Here is a 21,467-nt window from a genome sequence, read left to right as displayed (position 1 = left end):
AGTATGAAATCCACTGTGTGATAAAACTATATAGCCCTTTTTTCCATAAGATTTTTATGGTATATTTTGGTAAAAATATATTTTTGCTTACTAGGTTGATACGATAGTTGTCTTATTGAATTATCTTTTTGTCTTAACAACGTTGCTGTACCGTCCTACCTGACTTGTGAATGCTTCTATTTCTGTAGTAATTTTAGCATATTTATGCAAATTATTTAATGACGAATTTTGCAGTAATTTTAGTTTAGGATTTCCTTAAAACTGGAAATAAAAGTGAAATCAACATGTCAATAAAAGTATAAGTTCCCCGTGCTCACAATCGTTAAAAAAAGAAAAAAAAATGTATATGCACCAGAGCTCGAAAGTGCAAGGCTTGATTTGCCACCCTTTGCATTTCTTTAGGTCCAGTCACGTCCCGGGTATGAGGGGGGATGCAGCAGATGGTGTGACTGTTCAGTGAATGCTGTGAGTTGCCCAAAACTTTTATTCTTTTAAAGCTTGGCAATATATTGATCAGCTTACTCGCTTCTTTTTCTGGGAAATTCTACATAGCCGAAATATTTTTTTTTCAAATGAGATAATTCTTTTGGTTGCTTAGTTGTTTTTTGTTTTTTTTGTAGTCCACGTATGCTTATGTTTCCCTTTACTTGTGAAATTCATGGAGAATTTTCGCTAATATGTCTGTTGTTCAAGAAAAAAAGGAATATTGATTTATTTTCAGTTGAAAAATGCACCTTCCTGGACTCCCCTTACCTCTATGAGTTAAAATGGTCAGGGTTGGCTGGCTATTGGCTACCATTCACTGGTCACCAATTAATTAAAAAAAAATGTATTGCCAAATTAAATAAACTTTTCTTTAACTAATTACATTTTATAGTCCCCACAGTAGAGTTAACTTAGAAAGGAATGATGGTATAGGGAGTCTCCCCCCCCCCCCAATCTACCGTGAACCATTTATCAAAAATGTAAACATGTTGCACCTTGTTTAAATATGAATCGCGGAGGATGTTCAATCTATATGACTGAAGGGCAAAAGGAGGCTCGTAGCAACTTGGTGCTGAGTCTAAACTGTGGAACTTCGATAATATGGGGCAAAAATCAGCTAAATCCAAGCTGTAGACTGACTCAGTGCAAGAACAGGTTAATCCTTGATTGGCTACAAAAATTACCTATGTCCTAATTAGTGACAGAAGCAAGCCAAGTCCTTACTCTGTGCGAAAGTGAGCATAGTCCAAGCTGTGGACTAACTTGGTTCAAAAATAAGCAATTTTTTGACTGGTTCAAAAGCGAGAAAAGCTCTGAATCGATATAAGAAGGGACAAGTCCTGAATCGGTGTGTAAGCGAATTAAGTCTAAAGTTTGACTCTTTGTCACAACTCTTCTTTTTAAACAATAAAAACTTTAGCGTAAAGAGCGAGGCGTTGAGGAAGGGACAGCCCCTTTCATGTATGGAATAATTTCTGTTCGTTTTAAGTTTTAATATCGCTCCTTACTTTCAGTTAAAAAAAACTAGTTTTTTTATTTAATTTCTGAACGTTTTTCAACTATTGTAGGTTCGAATTTGGCTCACCGTATATGAAAAACCACAAATATTGCATATCAATTTTGATAGATTTATTCCGTATATGAAGGGTTAGCCAAGTCCTCTCCTCCAAACCCTGCTCTTTATGCTAAAGCTGTTGGCACTTTTAAAAAGCTTCCTATTCTAATTAAACGGCCCCCTTGTTTCAGTAGACGCTCACAGAAAATTTGGACAAACAGTCAAACATTAGTGTAGGGGCGTCGTTTCGAGAGGAGGGCAAGGGGGGTAATCTCCCCCACCCCCCAAAAAATGGAAAGAAACTACTATATATCCCATTCCCCTTGACTACCCAGATATGGACCCTGCTTGCCCCCAATAAAAATGCTGGAGCTACTCCCCTGAAGAGCAGGGTATTGAGGAGGGGGTAATCTTTATATATGGAATAATTTGTGTTCGTTTTTCAAATAATGCCGGTAAATCTGGCTCATCCTGTGTGAAATATACCCTCCGCCCTCACCGAAAACTCCTCCGTGGAAATTTCATCCAACGTCAATTCCACCCCTCGTCAAATTCCCTCCATACAGTTCCATCCTCGCTAGGATTCCCCCTCCCTGTAAAATTGCTTGCGGACGATTCAGTCTGAAAAATTCTCTTTAGCATTCTTTCATTTGGATAAGACTTTAATCTTTAATCAGTTTCTCGATCACTCCGGAAATGCCCCCTTCGGTGGAAATTATTTCCCAGAAAACAAAACACGCGAAAAAACTCCCTGGATGATTCCCCAGAACATCTCTACATGAAAAATTAGGCAAAGAGAATGTAAGACAATTAAAAAGAATTTTGTATAGTAATTCTGTCAAATCCCCCCAGTGTAACATTTCCCCGAGAATATTCACCCCCCAGAAATTTTGCTCCCCAAGGAAGATTCTCCTTATAGAAATCCACCCTAAGCACAACCCCCCCCCCATCCCCAAAAAAGAATGTCTACATAAGTAGAAAGGGGGGTCCGACTCCCACGATTACCACGTGGTTTATGGTTTTCTCACTGAGAATAAAAAAACAGAATTTTTCTCACTTGAAAAAACAGGAATTTTCTCACATTTATGGTTGTTTCTTGGACTGTTATGTGTGTTGGTCAATTTATTTGATGTTTTTCTCGGATGTCAACAATAATTTATGTCTGTTTTATGGTTTTTGTCAGTGAGAATGGAAAAACAAGAATTTTCTCACATTTATGGATGTTGTTTGGACGGTTATGTGTGTTGGTCAATTTATTTGATGTTTTTCATGGATGTCAACATCAATTCATGCAATTCTTTTATGGTTTTTGTCAGTGAGAATGATAAAACATGAATTTTCTCACTTTTATGGACGTTTCTTGGACGGTTTTGTGTGCTGTTCGATTTATTTGATGTTTTTCATGGATGTCAACAGTAATTTATGTCTGTTTTATGGTTTTTGTCAGTGAGAATTTGAAAAACAGGAACTTTCTCACTTTGATGGATGTTTTCAGGAACACCTGTGCTGTCGACCTCAATTCCCCTTTCGTGACTCAATAATTCCCCTTAGAAACAACAAATTAATTCCCCTTTCTTGACAGATCAATCAACCAATGACATCATCTGTCAGACATTAAAAATTTTCGCCTAGAAACAATTCTCCAGGAATAGATCCAAGTCATTAATGTCTTTGCCTCGGAAACAATTCTACTGGTCGAACTCCAAAAGATATTAATAAAACTTCGCCATGGAAATAATTCTCCAAGAAACATCTTAAAGATGAATAGATTAACATGGGAATCAGGTTTCTTAGTAATTTGAAATGTGACAGCACAGACATGCCAAAAACAAAAGGAACACGCTGAAATTACGTTTAGGAGTTATTTGGGCGAAACCGTTTTAGACATTTTAGGGAATTATTTCGGCGAAACAGTTAGAGATATTTTAAAAGATGATTTTAAAAGATGATTTTAGAAGAGAATTTGAGGGTGAAACTCTGTGGTCGTTATAATACACAAGTTGTATTTGAACAGTGTTGTGAGGTCCTTACCCCAACCCCAAAGGGCTCCGATCCCCCTACCCCAACCCCGAAGGAAACCACCGGTCCCCAAAAGTACCCCGGGCACCCAAAAGACCACCCGGCCCCCAAGGGTCCCCCAGACCCCCAAAGGCCCTCCCCGGGTCCCCAAAGAGTCCCCTCTCCATTTTTTAATACTTTTTTAAGGCTTTATTAAATCTTTTCAGAACAAGTTATTTCCTTAATGTCCCTCCTAAACCCATTTTCCAACTTTAAGTACTTATCTTTTTCACCCACAACTATACTTTACAGCTTTTTGGATACCTCAACACCAAGAAATACTTTTCAAAGACCATTTCATAGCAAACTACATTCTAAATGTCAATCCCAAACTTATTGTCTATCTTGAAGTACACAAGTTTTTGATTCACAACTATAATTTACAGCTTTTTTGATACAACAACGCCAGGAAATACTTTTCAAAATCCATTTCATAGCAAGTTACTATTTTACTGTCCCTTCTAAACTCATTTTCCAACTTGAAGTACTTATCTTTTTCACCCTCAACTATACTTTACAGCTTTTTTGGATATCTCAACACCAAGAAATACTTTTCAAAGACCATTTCAGAGCAATTTACTTTCTTAATGTCCCTCCTAAACTCATTTTCCAACTTGAAGTACTTATCTTTTTCATCCTCAACTATAATTTACAGCTTTTTGGATACTTCAACACAAAGAAATATTTTTCAAAAGACATTTCAGAGCAAGTTTTTTTCTTAATGTCACTCCTAAACCCATTTCCAACTTGAAGCACTTATCTTTTTCACCCACAACTATACTTTACAGCTTTTTGGATACCTCAACACCAAGAAATATTTTTCAAAGACGATTTCAGAGCAAGTTACATTCTTAATGTCCCTTCTAAACCCATTTTCCAACTTGAAGTACCCATCCTTCTCACCCACAACTATACTTTACAGCTTTTTGGATACCTCAACACCAAGAAATACCTTTCAAAAGGCATTTCAGAGCAAGTTCCTTTCTTTATGTCCCTTGTAAACCCATTTTACAAGTTGAAGTACTCATCCCTTTCGGCCACAACTTTACTTTACAGCTTTTTGGATATCTCAACACCAAGAAATACTTTTCAAAATGCATTTCAGAGAAAGTTACTTTCTTAATGTCCCTCCTAAACCCATTTTCCAACTTGAAGTACTTATCTTTTTCACCCACAACTTTACTTTACAGCTTTTTGGATACCTCACCACCAAGAAATACTTTTCAAAGACCATTTCAGAGCAAGTTACTTTCTTTATGTCCCTTCTAAAACCGTTTTCCAAGTTAAAGTACCCATCCTTTTCACCCGCAACTTTACTTTACAGCTTTTTGGATACCTCAACACCAAGAAATACCTTTCAAAAGGCATTTCAGAGCAAGTTCCTTTTTTAATGTCCCTCCTAAACCCATTTTCCAACTTGAAGTACTTATCTTTTTCACCCACAACTTTACTTTACAGCTTTTTGGATATCTCAACACCAAGAAATACTTTTCAAAATACATTTCAGAGCAAGTTCCTTTCTTAATGTCCCTTCTAAACCCATTTTCCAACTTGAAGTACCCACCCCTTTCACCCACAACTTTTCTTTACAGCTTTTTGGATACCTCAACACCAAGAAATACTTTTCAAAAGACATTTAAGAGCAAGTTCCTTTCTTAATGTCCCTTCTAAACCCATTCTACAAGTTGAAGTACCCATCCTTTTCACCCACAACTTTACTTTACAGCTTTTTGGATACCTCAACACCAAGAAATACTTTTCAAAAGACATTTCAGAGCAAGTTCCTTTCTTAATGTCCCTTCTAAACTCATTTTACAAGTTGAAGCATCCATCCTTTTCACCCACAACTTTACTTTACAGCTTTTTGGATACCTCAACACCAAGAAATACTTTTCAAAAGGCATTTCAGAGCAACTTCTTTTCTTTATGTCCCTTCTAAAACCATTTTCCAAGTTGAAGTACCCATCCTTTTCACCCACAACTTTACTTTACAGCTTTTTGGATACCTCAACACCAAGCAATACTTTTCAAAAGTCATTTCAGAGCAAATTCCTTTCTTAATGTCCCTTCTAGACCTACTTTCCAACTTGAAGTACCCATCCTTCTCATCCACAACTTTACTTTACAGCTTTTTGGATATCTCAACACCAAGAAATACTTTTCAAAATACATTTCAGAGCAATTTCTTTTCTTAATGTTCCTTCTAAACCCATTTTACAAGTTGAAGTACCCATCCCTTTCACCCAGAACTTTACTTTGAAGCTTTTTGGATACCTCAACACCAAGAAATACTTTTCAAAAGACATTTCAGAGCAAGTTCCTTTCTTAATGTCCCTTCTAAACCCATTTTACAAGTTAAAGTACCCATCCATTTCACCCACAACTTTACTTTACAGCTTTTTGGATACCTCAACACCAAGAAATACTTTTCAAAAGACATTTCAGAGCAAGTTCCTTTCTTAATGTCCCTTCTAAACTCATTTTACAAGTTGAAGCATCCCTCCTTTTCACCCACAACTTTACTTTACAGCTTTTTGGATACCTCAACACCAAGAAATACTTTTCAAAAGGCATTTCAGAGCAACTTCTTTTCTTTATGTCCATTCTAAATCCATTTTCCAACTTGAAGTACCCATACTTTTCACCCAAAACTATAAAATTCATATTTTTTGAGATCGCAGCAACAGAAAATACTTTTCAAAAGACGTATCAGAGAACTTTAGTTTCTTAATGTCTCTTCTAAACCCACTTTCCAACTTAAAGTACTGATATTTTTCACCCCAAAATATACTTTTCGGCTTTTTTGGATACCTAAAAACCAAGAAATACTTTTCAAAGTTCATTTCAGAGCAAGTTACTTTCTTAATGTCCCTTCTAAACCCATTTTCCAACTTGAAGTACTTATCTTTTTCACCCACAACTTTACTTTACAGCTTTTTGGATACCTCAACACCAAGAAATACTTTTCAAAGGTCATTTCAGAGCAACTTCTTTTCTTTATGTCCCTTCTAAAACCATTTTCCAAGTTGAAGTACCCATCCTTTTCACCCACAACTTTACTTTACAGCTTTTTGGATACCTCAACACCAAGAAATACCTTTCAAAAGGCATTTCAGAGCAAGTTCCTTTCTTAATGTCCCTTCTAAACCTATTTTCCAACTTGAACTACCCATCCTTCTCATCCACAACTTTACTTTACAGCTTTTTGGATATCTCAACACCAAGAAATACTTTTCAAAATACATTTCAGAGCAATTTCCTTTCTTAATGTTCCTTCTAAACTCATTTTACTAGTTGAAGCATCCATCCTTTTCACCCACAACTTTACTTTACAGCTTTTTGGATACCTCAACACCAAGAAATACTTTTCAAAAGGCATTTCAGAGCAACTTCTTTTCTTTATGTCCGTTCTAAAACCATTTTCCAAGTTGAAGTACCCATCCTTTTCACCCACAACTTTACTTTACAGCTTTTTGGGTACCTCAACACCAAGAAATACCTTTCAAAAGGCATTTCAGAGCAAGTTCCTTTCTTAATGTCCCTTCTAAACCCATTTTCCAACTTGAAGTATCCATCCTTCTCATCCACAACATTACCTTACAGCTTTTTGGATATCTCAACCCCAAGAAATACTTTTCAAAATACATTTCAGAGCAATTTCCTTTCTTAATGTCGCTACTAAAATCATTTTCCAACTTAAAGTGTCCATCCCTATCACTCACAACTTCACTTTACAGCTTTTTGGTTACCTCAACACCAAGCAATACTTTTCAAAAGGCATTTCAGAGCAAGTTAATTTCTTAATGTCCCTTCTAAACCCATTTTACAAGTTAAAGTACCCATCCTTTTCACCCACAACTTTACTTTACAGCTTTTTGGATACCTCAACACCAAGAAATACTTTTCAAAAGACATTTCAGAGCAAGTTCTTTTCTTAATGTCCCTTCTAAACTCATTTTACAAGTTGAAGCATCCATCCTTTTCACCCACAACTTTACTTTACAGCTTTTTGGATACCTCAACACCAAGAAATACTTTTCAAAAGACATTTCAGAGCAAGTTTCTTTCTTAATGTCCCTACTAAACTCATTTTACAAGTTGAAGCATCCATCCTTTTCACCCACAACTTTACTTTACAGCTTTTTGAATGCTCAACACCAAGCAATACTTTTCAAAAGACATTTCAGAACAAGTTCTTTTCTTAATCTCCTTCCTAAACCCATTTTACAAATTGAAGTACTCATCCTTTTCACCTCCAATTTTACTTTACAGCTTTCTTGAATGCTACAACACCAAGTAATACTTTTCAAAGGGCATTTGAAGTAGCCATCCTTTTTTCCCCCACAACTTTACTATACTGCTTTTTTGAATGCTCCAACACCAAGCAATACTTTTCAAAGGGCATTTCAGAACCAGTTCCTTTCATAATGTCCATCCTAAACCCATTTTGAAAGTTGTAGTACCTATCCTTTACACCACAACTTTACTTTACAGCTTTTTGAATGCTCCAACACCAAGCAATACTTTTCAAAGGGCATTTGAAGTAGCCATCCTTTTCACCCACAACTTTCTTTTTTGAATGCTCCAACACCAAGCAATACTTTTCAAAGGGCATTTCAGAACCAGTTCTTTTCATAATGTCCATCCTAAACCCATTTTACAAATTGAAGTACCCATCCTTTACACCCAAAACTTTACTTTACATTTTTTTGAATGATCCAACACCAAGCAATACTTTTCAAAAGAAAATTTGAAGTAGCTATCCTTTACACCCATAACTTTACTATACTGCTTTTTTGAATGCTCCAACACCTAGCAATAGGTTTCAAAGACATTTCAGAACCAGTTTTTTGCTTAATGTCCCTCTTAAACCCATTTTACAAATTGAAGTACCCATCCTTTACACCCACAACTTTACTTTACAGCTTTTTGAATACACCAACACCAAGCAATACTTTTCAAAAGAAAATTTGAAGTAGCCATCCTTTTCACCCACAACTTTACTATACTGCTTTTTTGAATGCTCCAACACCTAGCAATACTTTTCAAAGGCATTTCAGAACCAGTTCTTTTCTTAATGTCCCTCCTAAAACCCATTTTACAAATTGAAGTACCCATCCTTTACACCCACAACTTTACTTTACAGCTTTTTGAATGCGTCAACACCAAGCAATACTTTTCAAAGGGCATTTCAGAACCAGTTCTTTTCATAATGTCCATCCTAAACCCATTTTACAAGTTGAAGTACCCATCCTTTTCACCCACAACTTTACTATACTGCTTTTTTGAATGCTCCAACACCTAGCAATACTTTTCAAAGGACATTTTAGAACCAGTTCTTTTCATAATGTCCTTCCTAAACCCATTTTACAAGTTGAAGTACCCATCCTTTTTACACACAACTTTACTATACAGCTTTTGAATGCGCCAGCACCAAGCAATACTTTTCAAAGGGCATTTCAGAACAAGTTATTTTCTTAATGTCCCTCCTAAAACCCGTTTTACAAATTGAAGTACCCATGCTTTACACCCACAACTATACTTTACAGCTTTTTGTATGCTCCAACACCAAGCAATACTTTTCAAAAGTCATTTCAAAACAAGTTCTTGTATTAATATCCCTCCTAAACCCATTTTACAAATTGAAGTGCCCCTCCTTTTCATCCAAAACTTTACTTTACAGCTTTTTGAAAGCGCAACACCAAGCAATACTTTTCAAAAGGCATTTCAGAACAATTTCTCTTCTTAAGCTTTTTATTTTCTCTGGTAAAATTAGAAATGAATTGTGTTCTTTGGTAAAATTCAGAAGAGATCTTGAACTTTTCTACCTTCTATGAAAAATTGAGCCTGCTAGTAGTATCTTTATGTTTAAAAATTCTTTTTCTTACATCTTTGATCTTTTAATATATATTCTGAACGTTTGACGTTCTAGCATACCCTAAAATAATGAACACTTAACAAAATAATGCATAAGATATTTTTAATGAAATAATGACATGTAGAATATTAATATAAAAATACGTTAAATACATTATTATACATTATTAGTACACTTGCGCTTCACTTTCCGTCAATTCATCTTTATATTCATTGATGATATTGTCTGCTAATGTCCTTTTTATTCTGCCTGCGATTTCACTGTCTATTATCACATTATTTTTACATAGATAGCAGTTTTGACGCATTGACAAGATATGATTTATGATGTTGGTGCAGCTGTATGCATGTCTTCTTTTTCCCTTTGCTTTCATTCGTATGCTAACACCGGAAAGATAGCGATAAGATCTATCAACGGCTAACATGCTACCAGAACCATTAGCTAGAAGTTGTCCCTCTTCGTCAACTATTATTTTTACGTTGGCATTCTCTTTGAGTACTACTTTCTCTGGTAATGTTACTCTCGCATATCCACCGTTTCCATGATGGAAATTCTTGGGTACTCCAAAGGAATCTAACTTCTCGCTGTCATGACAACGCATGCATACATTTCCAATAGTGTTACCACTTGCACTCGTTTCATAGTTCAGGTATTTCTCCTTGTCAGCTCCTTGTCAGTTAGGTTAGGTTAAGTTAGGTTAGGTTAGCCTACGTACGCGCGCGTACGTAGCTAATCTAATCTAACTTAACTTAACCTAACTTAATCTAACCTAACCTAACCTAACTTAACCTAACCTAACTTAATCTAGCCTAACCTAACCTAATTTAATCCTTTTACCATGTTTAAGTTAGGTTAGCTTAGCTTATCATGAGCACTCATGATAAGTTAACCTAACCAAACCTAACTTAAACATGGAGAAATGTTTCTAATTATCTATTAATATTTATTTATACCTAACCTAACCTAACCTAACCTATTGTTTTTTGGTGGTTAGATGAATGAACTGAATTTAAGAAAAATTAGAAATAAAGTGAAACTTTTTATCTTCATGGTAAATAATCACAATCAAAGTATAACCATTCCTATCTTCTATGGAAAAATTTAGAATTGAACTTTAAATTTTTTATGGCTTTGAGAAATTAGGAACTGAAATGAAAGCTTTTTATTTTCATTGGTAAATTTTAGAATTGAGCTAACTTTTTTTCTCTTCTCTAAGAAAATTCAGAAGAGAACTTGTACATTTTGCCCTTCTTCGAGAAAACTCAGAATTAAAGTGGAGCTCCATATCTTCATGAAGAATATTCACACACAAGTTCCATTTGGACAGTGTCGTGAGGTCCCCAACCCCAAAGGCCCCCGGTCCCCCTAATGCCCATTGATCCCCCAAAGACCACCGGTACCCCTTCCACCCATTTTTTTAAATAATTTTGTATTTTTTTAAACATGGTATTTTTTTAAATTATTTACGTATCTTAAAATGACATGAAATATGCTTACGGCTCTACCAATCGTACTTTGTGCTTGTTATTAGACACGACGCGGCTTTCCCATTGGTACTCTATGGCAAATTATCGACACTACCTAGTTTAATGCGTGCATTAAATCAGTATTTTGTACGCAGTGGAAGGATAAACACACAATTCATATCTGTAAAAAAGTGAAGATGAATTATTCGACGAAAGTATGTGTACATGATAAAATCATCGTCGTGTTGAATGCTGACAAGGAGAAATACCTGAACTATGAAACGAGTGCAATTGGTAACACTATTGGAAATGTATGCATGCGTTGTCATGACAGCGAGAAGTTAGATTCCTTTGGAGTACCCAAGAATTTCCATCATGTAAACGGTGGATATGCGAGAGTAACATTACCAGAGAAATTAGTACTCAAAGAGAAAACGAATGTAAAAATAAGAGTTGATGAAGAGGGAAAACTTCTAGCTAATGGTTCTGGTAGCATGTTAGTCGTTGATAGATCTTATCGCTGTATTTCCGGTGTTACCATTCGAATGAAAGAAAAGAAATAAAGAAGACATGCATACAGCTGCACCAACATCATAAATCATATCTTGTCAATATGTCAAAACTGCTATCTATGTAAAAATAATGTGACAATAGACAGCGAAATCGCAGGTAGAATAAAAAGGACATTAGCAGACAATATCATCAATGAATATAAAGATGAATTGACGGAAAGTGAAGCGCAAGTGTACTAATAATGTATAATAATGTATTTAACGTATTTTTATATTAATATTCTACATGTCATTATTTCATTAAAAATATCTTTTGCATTATTTTGTTAAGTGTTCATTATTTTAGGGTATGCTAGAACGTCAAACGTTAAGAATATCTATTAAAAGGTCAGAGATGTAAGAAAAAGAATTTTTAGAGATAAAGATACTAGTAGCAGGCTCAATTTTTCATAGAAGATAGAAAAGTTCAAGATCTCTTCTGAATTTTACCAAAGAACACAATTCATCTCTAATTTTACCAGAGAAAATAAAAAGCTTAAGAAAAGAAATTGTTCTGAAATGCCTTTTGAAAAGTATTGCTTGGTGTTGTGCTTTCAAAAAGCTGTAAAGTAAAGTTGCGGGTGAAAAGGATGGGTACTTTAATTTTTAAAATGGGTTTAGGAAGGACAGTAAGAAAATAAATTGTTCTGAAATGACATTTGAAAAGTATTGCTTGGTGTTGGAGCATAAAAAAAGCTGTAAAGTAATTGTGGGTGTAAAGAATGGCTACTTCAATTTGTAAAATTGGTTTAGGAGGGACATTAAGAAAATAACTTGTTCTGAAATGCCCTTTGAAAAGTATTGCTTGGTGTTGGCGCATTCAAAAAGCTGTAAAGTAAAGTTGTGTGTAAAAAGGATGGGTACTTCAACTTGTAAAATGGGTTTAGGAAGGACATTATGAAAAGAACTGGTTCTGAAATGCCCTTTGAAAAGTATTGCTTGGTGTTGGAGCATTCAAAAAAGCAGTATAGTAAAGTTGTGGGTGTAAAGAATGGGTACTTCAACTTGCAAAATGGGTTTAGGATGGACATCATGAAAAGAACTGGTTCTGAAATGCCCTTTGAAAAGTATTGCTTGGTGTTGGATCATTCAAAAAGCTGTAAAGTAAAGTTGTGGGTGTAAAGGATAGCTACTTCAACTTTTAAGATGGGTTTAGGAAGGACATTAAGAAAAGAACTTGTTCTGAAATGCCCTTTGAAAAGTATTGCTTGGTGTTGGCGCATTCAAAAAGCTGTAAAGTAAAGGTGTGGGTGTAAAGGATGGGTATTTCAATTTGTAAAATGGGTTTTAGGAGGGACATTAAGCAAAAAACTGGTTCTGAAATGTCTTTCAAAACTATTGCTAGGTGTTGGAGCATTCAAAAAATTAGTATAGTAAAGATATGGGTGAAAAGGATGGCTACTTCAAATGTTCTTTTGAAAAGTATTGCTTGGTGTTGGTTCATTCAAAAAGCTGTAAAGTAAAGTTGTGGGTGTAAAGGATGGGCACTTCAATTTGTAAAATGGGTTTAAGAGGGACATTAAGAAAAAAACTGGTTCTGAAATGTCTTTGAAAAGTATTGCTAGGTGTTGGAGCATTCAAAAAATTAGTATAGTAAAGTTTTGGGTGAAAAGGATGGCTACTTCAAATGTTCTTTTGAAAAGTATTGCTTGGTGTTGGATTATTCAAAAAGCTGTAAAGTAAAGTTTTGGGTGTAAAGGATGGGTACTTCAATTTTTAAAATGGGTTTAGGATGGACATTATGAAAAGAACTGGTTCTGAAATGCCCTTTGAAAAGTATTGCTTGGTGTTGGAGCATTCAAAAAAGAAAGTTGTGGGTGAAAAGGATGGCTACTTCAAATGCCCTTTGAAAAGTATTGCTTGGTGTTGGAGCATTCAAAAAGCTGTAAAGTAAAGTTGTGGTGTAAAGGATAGGTACTACAACTTGTAAAATGGGTTTAGGATGGACATTAAAAAAGGAACTGGTTCTGAAATGCCCTTTGAAAAGTATTGCTTGGTGTTGGAGCATTCAAAAAAGCAGTATAGTAAAGTTGTGGGTGAAAAAAGGATGGCTACTTCAAATACCCTTTGAAAAGTATTGCTTGGTGTTGGAGCATTCAAGAAAGCTGTAAAGTAAAGCTGGTGGTGAAAAGGATGAGTACTTCAATTTGTAAAATGGGTTTAGAAAGGACATTAAGAAAAGAACTTGTTCTGAAATGTCTTTTGAAAAGTATTGCTTGGTGTTGAGCATTTAAAAAACTGTAAAGAAAAGTTGCGAGTGAAAAGGATGGATGCTTCAACATGTAAAATTGGTTCAGTAGGGGCATTAAAAAAGAAGCTTGCTCTGAAATGTCTTTTGAAAAGTATTTTTTGGTGTTGAGGTATCCAAAAAGCTGTAAAGTAAAGTTGTGGGTGAAAAGGATGGATGCTTCAACTTGTAAAATGAGTTTAGAAGGGACATTAAGAAAGGAACTTGCTCTGAAATGCCTTTTGATAGGTATTTCTTGGTGTTGAGGTATCCAAAAAGCTGTAAAGTAAAGTTGTGGGTGAAAAGGATGGGTACTTTAACTTGTAAAATGGGTTTAGAAGGGATATTAAGAAAGGAACTTGCTCTGAAATGTCTTTTGAAAAGTATTTCTTGGTGTTGAGGTATCCAAAAAGCTGTAAAGTAAAGTTGTGGGTGAAAGGGATGGGTACTTCAACTTGTAAAATGGGTTTAGGAGGGACATTAAGAAAGGAAATTGCTCTGAAATGTACTTTGAAAAGTATTTCCTGGTGTTGAGATATCCAAAAAGCTGTAAAGTAAAGTTGTGGATGAGAAGGATGGGTACTTCAAGTTGGAAAATGGGTTTAGAAGGGACATTAAGAAAGGAACTTGCTCTGAAATGCCTTTTGAAAGGTATTGCTTGGTGTTGAGGTATCCAAAAAGCTGTAAAGTATAGTTGTGGGTGAAAAGGATGGGTACTTCAACTTGGAAAATGGTTTTAGAAGGGACATAAAGAAAAGAAGTTGCTCTGAAATGCCCTTTGAAAGGTATTGCTTAGTGTTGAGGTATCCAAAAAGCTGTAAAGTAAAGTTGTGAGTGAAAAGAATGGATGCTTCAACTTGTAAAATGAGTTTAGAAGGGACATTAAGAAAGGAACTTGCTCTGAAATGTGTGTTGAAAAATATTTCTTGGTGTTGACGTATCCAAAAAGCTGTAAAGTAAAGTTGGGGGTGAAAAGGATGGGTACTTTAACTTGTAAAATGGGTTTAGAAGGGACATTAAGAAAGGAACTTGCTCTGAAATGCCTTTTGAAAGGTATTTCTTGGTGTTGAGGTATCCAAAAAAAGCAGTAAAGTAAAGTTGTGGGTGAAAGGGATGTGTACTTCCACTTGTAAAATGGGTTTAGAAGCGTCGTAAAGAAAGGGAATTGCTCTGAAATGTATTTTGAACAGTATTTCTTGTTGTTGAGATATCCAAAAAGCTGTAAAGTAAAGTTGTGGTTGAGAAGGATGGGTACTTCAAGTTGGAAAGTAGGTCGAGAAGTGACATTAAGAAATGAACTTGCTCTGAAATGCCTTTTGAAAGGTATTTCTTGGTGTTGAGGTATCCAAAAAGCTGTAAAGTAAAGTTGTGGGTGAAAAGGATGGGTACTTCAACTTGGAAAATGGTTTTAGAAGGGATATAAAGAAAAGAACTTGCTCTGAAATGGTCTTTGAAAAATATTTCTTGGTGTTGAGGTATCCAAAAAGCTGTAAAGTATAGTTGTGGGTGAAAAAGATAAGTGCTTCAAGTTGGAAATGGGTTTAGGAGTGACATTAAGAAAAAAAGTTGCTCTGAAATGTCTTTTGAAAGGTATTTCTTGGTGTTGATGTATCCAAAAAGCTGTAAAGTATAGTTGAGGGTGAAAAAGATAAGTACTTCAAGTTGGAAAATGGGTTTAGGAGGGACATTAAGAAAGTAACTTGCTCTGAAATGGTCTTTGAAAAGTATTTCTTGGTGTTGAGGTATCCAAAAAGCTGTAAAGTATAGTTGTGGGTGAAAAAGATAAGTACTTCAAGTTAGAAAATGGGTTTAGGAGGGAGATTAAATAAGTAACTTGCTCTGAAATGGTCTTTGAAAAGTATTTCTTGGTGTTGAGGTATCCAAAAAGCTGTAAAGTATAGTTGTGGGTGAACAAGATAAGTTATTCAACTTGGAATATTTGCTTTTTTGGGTCAAGTAGTAAATAACTTGTTCTGAAATTGAATTTTTAAGATGTTTTTTTAGTCTGAGGCATCGAGATATCTGCTTAGTATCGTTGTGGGTGAAAGAGATCAGTACTTCAAGTTGAAAATTGGGTTTAGGAGCGACATTAAGGAAATAAATTTCTCTGAAAAGATTTAATAATGCCTTAAAAAAGTATTAAAAAGTGGGGAGGGGACTCTTTGGGGACCCGGGGAGGGCCTTTGGGGGTCTGGAGGACCTTTGGGGGCCGGGTGGTCCTTTGGGGGCCGGGTGGTCGTTTGGGAGCCCGGGGGACCTTTGGGGACCGGTGGTTTCCTTCGGGGTTGGGGTCGGGGGATCGGAACCCTTTGGGGTTGGGGTAAGGACCTCACGACACTGTTCAAATACAACTTGTGTATTATAACGACCACAGAGTTTCACCCTCAAATTCTCTTCTAAAATCATCTTTTAAAATCATCTTTTAAAATGTCTCTAACTGTTTCACCGAAATAATTCCCTAAAATGTCTAAAACGGTTTCGCCCAAATAACCCCTAAACGTAATTTCAGCGTGTTCCTTTTGTTTTTGGCATCTCTGCGCTGTCACATTTCAAATTACTAAGAAACCTGATTCCCATGTTAATCTATTCATCCTTAAGATGTTTCTTGGAGAATTGTTTTCATGGCGAAGTTTTATTAATATCTTTTGGAGTTCGACCAGTAGAATTGTTTCCGAGGCAAAGACATTAATGACTTGGATCTATTCCTGGAGAATTGTTTCTAGGCGAAAATTTTTAATGTCGGACAGATGATGTCATTGGTTGATTGATCTGTCAAGAAAGGGGAATTAATTTGTTGTTTCTAAGGGGAATTATTGAGTCACGAAAGGGGAATTGAGGTGGACAGCACAGGTGTTCCTGAAAACATCCATCAAAGTGAGAAAGTTCCTGTTTTTCAAATTCTCAATGACAAAAACCATAAAACAGACATAAATTACTGTTGACATCCATGAAAAACATCAAATAAATTGACCAACACACATAACCGTCCAAGAAACATCCATAAATGTGAGAAAATTCATGTTTTTCCATTCTCACTGACAAAAACCATAAAACAGACATGAATTGATGTTGACATCCATGAAAAAACATCAAATAAATTGACCAACACACATAACCGTCCAAACAACATCCATAAATGTGAGAAAATTCCAGTTTTTTCAAGTGAGAAAAATTCTGTTTTTTTATTCTCAGTGAGAAAACCATCTCCCTAGGGACTCTATGCCCATATTTGGTACCCCTTTCGGAGTAGCGCCCCCCTTTCTACTACTTACATACTTTTCAATAACAAATGATATACTAAACAATGGGCAAAGGCCAAAACTTACAGGCCTCTGCCTATGGACTCTGGGGGGTCATTTTACACTAAAGACATAATTAGTTGATCTTTCGACTATACTGAACAAAATGGCTATTTCAAAATTTTGATCAGTTAACTTTGGGGGGAAATGGGCGTGGGAGAGGGCCCAGTTGCCCTCCAATCTTTTTGATCACTTAAAAAGGGAACTAGAAGTTTTAATTTCCGTTCAAATGCTTCTTCTCCCAATCCTCTAGGACCATTATTTCGATACAATTACCCCTGAAAAAAAAAATAAACGCGCATCCGTGATCTGTCTTTTGGCAAAAATAGTAAAATTCCACATTTTTGCAGATAGGAGCAAAAAACTTATACAGTAGGATTCTGTGGTACGCTATATCTGATGATCTGATTTTCATTAAGATTTCTTTAATTTTAGGGAGTGTTTCCGCCCTATTTCAAAAATAAGACAAATTTTCTCAGGCTTGTAACTTTTCATGGGTAAAACTAAAGTGAATCATATATATTTGGAATCAGCATAATAAACTGATTCTTTTGATGAATGTATTGATTTGAAAATTCAGTTTCTTAGAGTTTTTTTTGCTATTGAGCCGGGTGACTCCTTACTTACAGTTCGTTACCACGGACTTTTTGATAAAATTCTATCAATGTTTTCTTCCTCTTAAATTCATTTACTTCGAATGTATAGAAAACCAATTGGTGAATTATTTGTTGATTCATTAAGTCAAAGTATTGCATCAGCAAACTAAAAATATTACTTCAAAAATGCCGATGTTAATTTTTAAGATTAATTCACTCACCAATTTGTTATTCTTCTTTAATAAAATAGAATCAAAAGGAAAAGATTTGACAAAAAATGTTCTTTTAAAATATTGAAATTAAAATAAAGGTCACAATGGAGATGCTCTAAGAAACTGTTGCTAATTTTCCTGTAAATTTAATTGGTATTTTTATCCTTTTTTCTATATTCTTTATTTTCAATGAAATTGAACAAACACATTTCTTCAAAAGATAAATCTTTTTCAATAATGTGGAAGGGACATTCTAGCCTTTGGGGGGTTGGAAATGGCGGCATCACCACTCTTGTTTTTACCAATTTCTGTTCGTCTAAATTTTAGCCCTATTATTCATTTTAGTGGAAATTATATTCTAGCCTTGGTAAATTTTTTGCAGTTCATATTATCGACTTACGAATAAATTGAACATACCAATCGATGCCTTTTTTTATGCTCTTTAGGACTATAATAATCGCTTCTATCGGAAATTCAAATTTACCCACCCCCACTCCCCTAATGTGCAAATATATACCCTGCATTGTAACCACAAAAAGAAGTTATCAATTCTACTTAAGTTATTGAAAAGTAATTAAAAACACATAACTAGTTTATAAATAAGTTGTTCAAGAGTAACATATTCCAAAAATACTTATTTATAACAATTCAAACCTCATGTATTAGGCAACTCAAATATAAAACATTTTCCTACTATTTCAAGTTTTTCGAATGCCGTTGACAAAAATAGAGCTGATTTTTGCGATTCGAAACTTTGCCGTTGACAATTCATGCTATATTCCAATTCAGGGCATATATTTCCACATTAGGGGGATGGGGGTGGTTAAGTTTGAATTTCCGATAGAAGCGGCTATTATATTCGTAAAGAGCATAAAAAAGGCATCGAGTGGTATGTTCACTTTATTTGTAAGTCAATAATATGAACTGCGATAAATTTACCCTAGCCTTTGGGTGGTTGGAGGTGGCGGTATCACCACTCTTGTTTTTACTAATTTCTGTTCGTTTAACTTTTAGCCCGATTATTCATTTTAGTGGATCACCACTCTTGTTTATTGTAATTTCTGCTCGTCTAAATTTTAATCTGATTTTTCATTTTATTGCTAATTTGTTATAGTTTTCTTTCATTGTTTCATAGTAATTTCTATTCATTGTAAGTTTTTCTTGTCTCTTAATTAAAAATTATATTCGTTTTAAGTTTGACTTTCTATTCGACTATATTTTGTTTTAGGTTTTAACACAGCAATTTAATTCTTTTGAAAAACTTTTCTTTCACGAATGTCTATTTTCTATTTTATTTATTAGTTATTATTCGCTAATAACTACCCTCATCCTCAGGGACGGATCCAGGATTTGTTTTAGGGTGGGTGCAAAATAGGTTTATCCGATAAACTTGCGTTAGGAGAAAGTTTAATTAACGCAAACTTGCGTTAATTAAGTAAATTACACTACTTTAGACTACGTTAGGGGGCACGTGCCCCCCTCGATCCACCGCTGCTCACCCTAGTACTAATACTCCTTGGGTGTGTTCCAGAACTCAATTATCTAACTGTTTGTTTTTAGTTTCATTCCAAGAGAGCAGATAAAAGTATGTCACGCAATTTGTATTACTATAAGCAGGGGCATATCTAGGAGGCTGTTTTGAAGCACATACCCCCCCCCCAAGCAAAAATGGGTCGACAGTTATACTAATTCCAATAATAAAGGGGTGAAAGAAATACAGTGATGGAAACCAAGTCTTGTAAGTGTCCCCCCCCTAGACATGTTATTATCTGTTATTTTGCTGAAGATAATAACAAAGATTCATGATGATGTTCTGGACCACACTCCTTCTCCACACTCCACACTCCAGTTCTGGACCACACTCCTTCTCCACACTCCACATGCCAGTTCTGGACCACACTCCTTCTCCACACTCCAGTTCTGGACCACACTCCTTCTCCACACTCCACACTCCAGTTCTGGACCACACTCCACAATCCAGTTCTGGACCACACTCCTTCTCCACACTCCACACTCCAGTTCTGGACCACACTCCTTCTCCACACTCCACATGCCAGTTCTGGACCAAACTCCTTCTCCACAATCCAGTTCTGGACCACACTCCTTCTCCACACTCCACACTCCAGTACTGGACCACACTCCACAATCAAGATCTGGACCACACTCCTTCTCCACACTCCACACTCCAGTTCTGGACCACACTCCTGCTCCACACTCCACACTCCAGTTCTGGAGCAAACTCCTTCTCCACACTCCACACTCCAGTTCTGGACCACACTCCTTCTTGTTTATTGCAAAGCTTCTTGATGGCAGTTGTTCTTGCTTATAATTTCCTCCTTGCAATAGATACCAGGAAATTCACAGCACAGTCAATTGTCCTGATCTCTATAGGTTCAGATTTTCACTGAAGCAAGTTTTTTTGTGGTTTTAGAGGGAAAAGGCTTTAAACTGACAATGAGTTGAAAGAAAAGATAGAATTTAAAAAAGAGCTTTTTTGAGGAATTGATAAATTGACTTAATTACATTACTCTTAGTAGTTTGTTTATTTTTTACTGTTGTCGCCAGTCTTGCAAACTTCTGACCTTTTTAAATAGTTTGTGGTAGCGAACTGTAAGTAAGGAGTGATGCGGCTTAATAGTAACCTAAACTCTAAGAAAACAGAGTATTGATAAAAATAGATACATCAAAAGATTCGAATTTTGATACATATTCAAAATATGTAAAATTCATCCAATTTCATGGTACCCATCAAACATGGCGAGCCTAGAAAAATTTGCCAAATTTAAAAAAAAAGTGGGGACACCCCAAAACATCAAGTGATCTGAATGAAAATCACTTGGTCAGATTCAGCATACCAGAGAACCATACTGTAGAGGTTTCAAGCTCCTATCTACAAAAATCTGGAATTTTGTATATTTTTTGCCAGAAAAAGACCACGGATGCATCTTTTTTTCTTTGTTTTTTTGTGTGTTTTTTCCCCCTAAGGGTGATCATACCGAACCAGGCTTATTTGATCGGAAATCAAATGTTCTAGTGCCCAATAGATACATCGACTGACACCAATAGATATATCAAAAGAATCGGTTTTTTATGCTGATTTCAAATATACAAGTTTCATCAACCCATCCAAAGATGGGTAATACTAAGTTGGTATTACAATGAAAAGTTACAGGCCTGAGAAAATTTGCTGGTTTTTTTAAAAAAAAGGGGAAACAACCCCTAAAAGTCACATAATCCTAATGAGAATCATATCATCAGATTCGGCATATCAAAGAACCCTACTGTAGAGGTTTCAAGTTCCTATGTACAAAAATGTGGAATTTTGTATTTTTTGCCAGAAGAAAGATCATGGATGCGTGTTTATTTGTTTGTGTTTTATGTTTTTGTTTTTTAAGGGGTGATCTATGGACCCAGTGGTCCTAGAATATTGCAAGAGAGTTCATTTAAACGGAAATTATAAATTCTAGTGCCGTCTTTAAGTGACCAAAAAATTTAAGGGCAACTAGGCCCCCTTCCACGCTCATTTGTTTCCCAAAGTCACCCGATTTAAACTTAGAGATAGCCATTTTGTTCAGAATAGTCGAAAAATTTAATAACTGTTTCTTTGAGGATGACTTTCTCCCCCCACAGTCCCCGGGGA

Source organism: Artemia sp. Qi Xiang Cuo, chromosome 4 (assembly GCF_049724085.1).
Source record: "Artemia sp. Qi Xiang Cuo chromosome 4, ASM4972408v1, whole genome shotgun sequence".
Lineage (NCBI taxonomy): Eukaryota > Metazoa > Arthropoda > Branchiopoda > Anostraca > Artemiidae > Artemia > Artemia sp. Qi Xiang Cuo.
Note: the sequence above shows the minus strand (reverse complement) of the source record.